This window comes from Pinus tabuliformis, chromosome 3_2, assembly GCF_031772625.1.
Source record: "Pinus tabuliformis cultivar Carrire ecotype Pingquan chromosome 3_2, CPIR1, whole genome shotgun sequence".
NCBI classification, from domain to species: domain Eukaryota; kingdom Viridiplantae; phylum Streptophyta; class Pinopsida; order Pinales; family Pinaceae; genus Pinus; species Pinus tabuliformis.
Window position 1 is genome coordinate 1113229127 of NC_142302.1, and position 7143 is coordinate 1113236269.

Sequence of the window (7143 nt, forward strand, 5' to 3'; positions counted from 1 at the left end):
CCATGCCCAACAGGCCCCCAACACAAACATCGTGACTCGCCCTCAAGTCACTTTTTCAACGCGGTGATCTTGGCATGGAGTTCCCCCAACTGTCCTCGAACTGTGCTAATGTCGGCAGTGCATTGAGCCACTGCTTGCTGAATCTGTTGCATCCTCTGTTCTAATACCTCTGTATCTCGGGTGCTTCTCTGCATTAACGTGTGCATCCCTTGTATGTGCATGAGCTTTCCTTCGATGTTTTTTGTGATAGTGAAAGCCTCATTGATCCTCAGTTGGATGCGCACTTTGAGAATTGTCTCCTTATATCGTGCTACATCCACCTGCTCCTTCAGTGCCTTAGCTTGCTGCATCCTTGCAAGTCGCTGAGTGAGGACTACTGTTCGCGCAGTTCCTCAGACACTCTCGTATTGTTACTGGAGTTCTCGCGCCTCTGTCTCCAGGCGCTAGATGTTGGGGTCCTCCTGTAGAGTTGTGAGGACCTCAAGTGCTTGCTCCAACAAACTGGTACAGTCTTGCACTGCACCTCCAATTTCTTCCAATTCCGCTGCGATAGTGCTAGTGCACTGTTCTCGGACCTTTGGGTGAGTGGAAGGTTGCACCTTTAACCGCAGCTTCACAATCTAAAGATTCAGCTCTAGCTGAGCCTTGGTTGTTTCGTCTCTAGCCTCGTAGACTCCGGTTGTCAACCTGTGGGTTCACACCTCTACAAGTAGATCTGCTGGAATGGCCAGCTCCGGGATGCGTCGACAAGTGTCGTCTACCACTTGCACCAACTGTTGATTCTGCAACACCAATTCGTCGTGCTACAAATTGAGCTGTTCCATGTTTATCTTTTGTTCACTGATTACTTGGATCGCGCGGCTCTCCCTAGCACACAGTTCTACCGTTATCCCATCCTGTAGCAGATATAGTGTCTCACATGGAAGGGAAGCCAAATTAAGGCCAAGGCCTTTGATCATGTTAACTGCGAATTTGTCAGCCTCATTTGCTGCTACTAGGGCCCCTTTCGGCAACACTATTGTGTTTTACATCCGTGCGTGCAGCATCTGCTCTGCTGCCGAGGATCCTCCTGCGAGGTGGGTGGAAAGGGTACCCACCTAAGGGGGACACACCTATAACTCATGCAACTGTGCCTTGAGGGTACCCAACATAGTCTGGTGCTCCTGCATAAAATCGTAAAGTGCCTCATTTGTGACATCATGAACCATCTCGCCGATGTCATGGATGTCACCTTTGATTAAGGTGATCGGGTCAATGGCCAACTTCGAGGCCTTGACATGCTTCCTTGGTCCTGCTCTCTCTGCTGTGTGTGGGTGCTTTAGCTGTGTGGACGCGGTCCTTGGGTCCATGCTTCCTTCTCTTGTTTCTTCTTTGTCTACCTCCTACCCCTGCAAGGACGTTGCCTGGCCCTCATCCTCTTTCGAGGTTGCTGCCTCTGCCACCTATGCTGCTACCGCTACTTCTGTAGCCTTCTTATGCTCGACGACTTTTTGTGCCACTTTGCATACTACTCTTACCTCATTTTTTGTTGTTTCTTTCTGCCTTTTCTTGGCCAATTGTGTGATGCACAGCTTGGCATTGTCCTTCTTCTTCTGTGTTGCCGCCTTCTCAAGTTCTACAAGATCTAGGGCACGCCATTCTGGAGGCCATGTCTCCAAGACAATAAAAATAGCATCATCAGTGACTATAAAAGGTACCTTCTTCCACTGCTTCATTGTGTCCTTGTGCACCCTAATGTATATTATGCATGTCAGCTTTGAATTCTGAAAAACTCTACAGACTGTTGTACACCATGGATGATAGGTGCGGCCTGTGATTGATACACATCTGGATACTCATCTCCATGAGCACCCAAAATATTTTGGTTTCACGTATCCGTTTCGACAAGGTCTCTAGTAATTCTCTGTCAATGCTGGGAAATTGGTTGTCCTCCAGTAGTTCCCCCGCTATGAGCATTATGGATAACAACAATCACGCATCATGGAAGGATTTTTCCTACTCCTGAGCTTCGTGACAATTTTTCAAAAATTCCTCATAGAGGAATTCGGACCAGTTGAGCTAGACCCCCTTCGCGCACTGCTCGGCCAGTGTGACAACCGGTGCCGGTACGTCATCGGTGCGACACTTCCTCATAACTTTGCCAGCTATGATTTTGGTTGCTACGTGTACCCCTTTGTCCTTGATGCTAGAGATGGTGTTTCCCCTCTTCTTCTTCTCTAGCTTGTATTTCGTCTTCATGGCTTCTACAAGGGCCAAATCACTACCCTTTCCTTCAGCTATGGTCGCGGGGTCCTTTCTTTTACAAGAGAGCCCAGAAATGCTATGAATGAGGTCTGTCGTGATGGGGATAGGCTCCTCCAGCCATTGATACCCATAATGCACCAGGGAAAGCAGCTGCCTGATGATGAAAATGGTTATGGGCGTGCGGTGGAAATGCGGCACCCATAACAAGTTCAGTAGCCTGGCCTTTTCCACACCGCGCAGCCACTTGCGTGGTTCTAACATTGTCACCACCCCCACAGTGTTTTGCTTCATGAGGTTCCTGGTCAATAGATGAGGGAACTTCTCGTGATCAGGGAGGTCCCAATATTCAAAATTCATGGTTGGCACGCGGCCCAGGTGTGTGCCTTCAAACACAATGCTGTCTGAGAGGAGTGGGGTCTAGAGTGAAGTCTTGGTTTCATCCAGGTCCTTCGACACTTTGGTCTTCCCTTTTCACGGAGGGACATATGCGAAAAGTTTTGTTGCAGAGCGTGTAGGTTGAATATCCTCCTCCATGCCTTCGTCTTCTTCCTCTATAATGATCAGGGCCTGCAAAACTTCTTCTTCCTCATCTGTTTCTATCATGACATCTTTCCCATTTTCTGCCATCGATAGTTTGCTACATAGAGGATTCCTCGAGGACACGCGTACTGGAGCCATGGCCTATTTATCCTTGTTGGGTCCTGGTGTATACGGTTATTTGGGGATCTCTATCACAACCCCGACACCTTCTCGAACATCCTCCACCATTGGTGTCTTGAATTCCCAAACCATCCTTAGTTGCGGTCATCGTATCTAGGTTGTATTCTATCACTCACGAACTTAGGGGCTCAATTATCACTTGGCTCTCAATGCTCAATTCTCTGCTCAATCGCTCAGTTCTCAAATTACCAAGTGTTGTTTGTTGGGTGGCCCTTTGTGTTTTATGGCACCTTTTGAATTTGAATTCGACCATTCCCCCTAATTCTAGTCCATTAATGCTTTCTTGGCAGTAGATTTTCCCAAATATTGCCCATAATTTGCATCTCAAATTCCCCCCGCTCGCTCCATTTGGCCTCAAGTCACACATCCCATCATGAATAGTGACCTCAATGGTCACTTTCTAGCTAATCCACGTGGCAGCGTAGCCCTCTGTGCACAGATACAGTCCTTGTGACACTCTGCTTCTGCGCCCATCCCCAATATCGTGCAGCTCCTGGGTAGAATAGTTTATAGTCACACGCTTCCTTTCAACTTCCTAAAGCACTAAGACTGTCCTTCCCACGGCTAGTCAGGTGGTTGCACCACCCATGTGGGACTCCATCCCGTCCTCCACCAGGGTATACGGAGAATCCCCACCTTCCATCATTGTGGTCGGCCTCACGCACTTTACTACCTGCAATGCACTACCCTGGTCACTATGTTTGGTGATATGCGGTCCAAGCCAAGGCAACAAACTAACCAATTCAGGGCGATAGTGCTCAAACTTGTCAGTATGATTACACACACCATGTCTTACCATCCTAGGTTCTTCGATGAAAAACGCTTCCTTTATCTCGTCCTCCAGCTTCTTGACCTCCCCGTCTATTAGAGCACTTTTCTTTCTTAGTCATACCCTGTCTTTTTCAAGTTCTCAAAGTATAAGGTTTTCCTGTTGGATTTCATCCTGAAGTCTCATGTGTTCTGGCTCTTGCAGTTATATGATTCCTTCTTTCTGGGCCTTGCAAAACATTGTATCTATGGGTGTTGTCATGCGTGGACTAGGCTTTGCCTGCTCGATAGTGATTACAGACCCTGCTTCATACTTCAGCTTCGGAAGTGCTTGTGTGGTGAGAGTTTTGCACAGGGTTCTATAAGCCCATAGAACCGCTCGTACACACAAGTCCCAGTCAATGCGTCTCACATGGTGGACCGTGTTCAACACTTCACACCTTGTCAAAGCTTTCCCCGCGGATAATCTTTGGCACGCTTGGCCTTATCATACTTCATCGTTTTCACCCTTGTCTTTCCCGCTCTTGCTTGTTGTTCCTGTTTACTATCGTGAGGATGATGCGCATTCGTGCGGGTTGCGTACCATACACCTATACCCATCTAGAGAGGTGGGCGCGCAGGTTGTTTCATCCGTCATACTAGGCTTCCATCTGTAGCTTACGCTTTCCAAACCATATAAGCATCACCCTTCTGCATTCGTGCCAGTCCTCAAAATGTTGTTGGCGCATACCCCACCACCTTGAAGGCATAGCGCACAGTGCCCATTCCAGAGCATCAAAACATCGTTGTTCCGATACTTCGCTTTCAAATTTGTTTAGGAATTCATCCACCGCTATCAACCCGTCATACATAGGCAGATCCCTTACCTCTATTGCCACACAGCGCAGTGATCTTACCATTGTGTTGTAATTGAGTGCGGTTACCTCATGTAACTGATTCTGCCATCATTCTATTTCCTTGTCTGAATCTAACATGCAGGAGCTTTTGCGCTCCCATGAAATCCTGCTATCTGTTGTAGGATTCACCCAGTCCTGCTCTCACGCGGTGATTTTGTATATACAATCTAGGTCGTCATTTCTCTCGTCATCGTGCACTGGCTCTGTGTAGCGCGATCCTTCCGTAGGGTCTAAAGGTACCACTATGCGTAGTGACTTTTTCTCAAAAATCATCTTGCGCTACTCTAGATTTATCACTCCATTCATGTGAGTGGCCCAATCTATTCCTAGTAGTGTAGGATAGGGATTGTTGTTTGTGAGCATATTTTAGTATTTTACATTAATGAAATGAATTATTATTTCCACTGCATCTCTGTGTTTATGTTTATCTCTATAATTTGTTGCATTCCTGTTTAAATCTCGATCAGTGGTATCAGAGCAGTCTCCTTTTTTTTTTCTCTATTTTTCTTTGCATGTCCCCAATGAGGTCGGGATATAAGGAGTTAGGGCTTGAACTGGTTGAACCTTTGCAAGACCATCCTCGCAAATCCTGATGGCCTCCCATGGCGGATGAAAAGAAAGATGAGGGGGCAGGAGATCTTATTAAAATCTTTCTTGAAGAAGCCCTCGAGCCACAAAGGAACGCGATGATGGACAACTTTTCCCAGATCCTTCAGCGGCTACCCAGGGGTGACGCATCGACTTCCAACAGCTACTATGGAAACACCACACCGTTTAAGGTACAATTTAATTTTGAAATTCCCATATTCGAGGGTTAGATAGATGCATATGTTGTCGATAAATGGTTAAATCTGCTAGAGGGTTATTTTTCTATTCATGATTTTTCCAGTCGGGAAAAGATTATTTTCGCTCTTCTCAAAGCAGCCCCCCACGTCAAGGACTGATGGGAAACCTACTGCGAGCAGAAGGACGAAAGTATAGGCTCACTATTTCCAGCCACACCCACTTGGAATTCATTCTAGGATGCCATCAAGGAGCAGTACTACCCTGTCGGAAGCTAAGAGGATCAATACATAAAGCGGACCACGCTGCGGCAGGGAAGGGACCAAGAAGTGCCAGAGTTTACCAATATTTTCCATACCCTACACACAAAGTTGGGTATTAAGGATTCGGAGTAGCATTTGGTACTCAAATACTGCGGCTTCCTACATAAGTACATCCAGGAAGAAATAGAATTCCTGAACATCTCCTCGCTCGACATAGCATACCGATATGCCGTTAAGGTTGAAAAAAAGTTTAAATAGAAGAAGCGAGACTTTGGATCTGTGAATCCAAAGCAAGGTAAAGGTGCCGCCAAATCACAGAAAAAAAGACAAAGCTAAGGCTGGACGGCTCAATACAACCCGTTAAAGCTCCAAGCAAAGAACAACACTGCGAAGCTGAAAAAGGACACGAGAAAGTAGTGTGAGTTCCATAAGAGCTCCACTCACAACACAAGTGAGTGTCAGGCCAAGCAGTCACTAGTGGCCAAGCTAAAGGTTTCAGAACCAGATGCATGTTCCAACTTTGAGTCAGAACCCGACAAGGGAAATGAAAAAAGGAAGCAGATTATCGATGCGGGGCCCAACGCCACCGTTTCCACCAAGAAGATCCAGAAAGAGTAACCCAAAGATCCAAATGAGGAGGAACGTCTCTTCCACTCCTAGATGTGGGTAAAGGGCTCCCCACTACAGTTCATTATCAACTGCGGGAGCCAAAAAAAGCTCATTTTAACAGAGGTCCTAAAGCGGTTAGGCTTACTGACCACAACACATCCACAACTGTACAACATCAGGTGGCTTCACGAAGAATGGGACCTTCGAGTGAGCTAGCAGTGTCGCCTTCCATACAACATCAAGCCCTTCACGGATAAGGTATTGTGTGACATTACTCCCCTTTAAGTTTGTGATGTATTATTAGGAGAACCATACTTGTGGAAGTGACATGCTGGGTATGAATCAAGGCCTCGTGCTGTTATTGTTACTTTGGGAAATAAGTTGTACAAGATACCAAAGGTAGCAATGCCTACTGCAATCTCTTTGGTTACTGCAAAACAATGCAGTAAGATCATTTCCAAAACCGGGAATTTTTTTTCCTGATCATACGCCCTCAAGGAAAGAAGAAGACACTAGCCACGACCTCCAGACAGGGCCCCTCCGCATGACAACTACAGATGGACAAGGTCGTGGAGGAGTACAGGACATCTTCACCTACCCTGCAGTGGTTCCTCTACACTGTTAGGTCACGCACTCCATCGATCTGATCCCAGGTGCGCCGCTGCACAATGGACTAATCTATCAGTGCTCCATTCTGGAGAACAGTGAAATGAAGAGACCAATTCAGGAGCTGCTACAGAAAGGTCACATTCGTCTGAGTTCATCACCCTGTGGGAGCCTGATCGTTTTGGTACAGAAGAAGGATGGGACTTGGAGACTCTGTATTTACTATCGGGCGCTAAACAGGATCACGGTTTGTA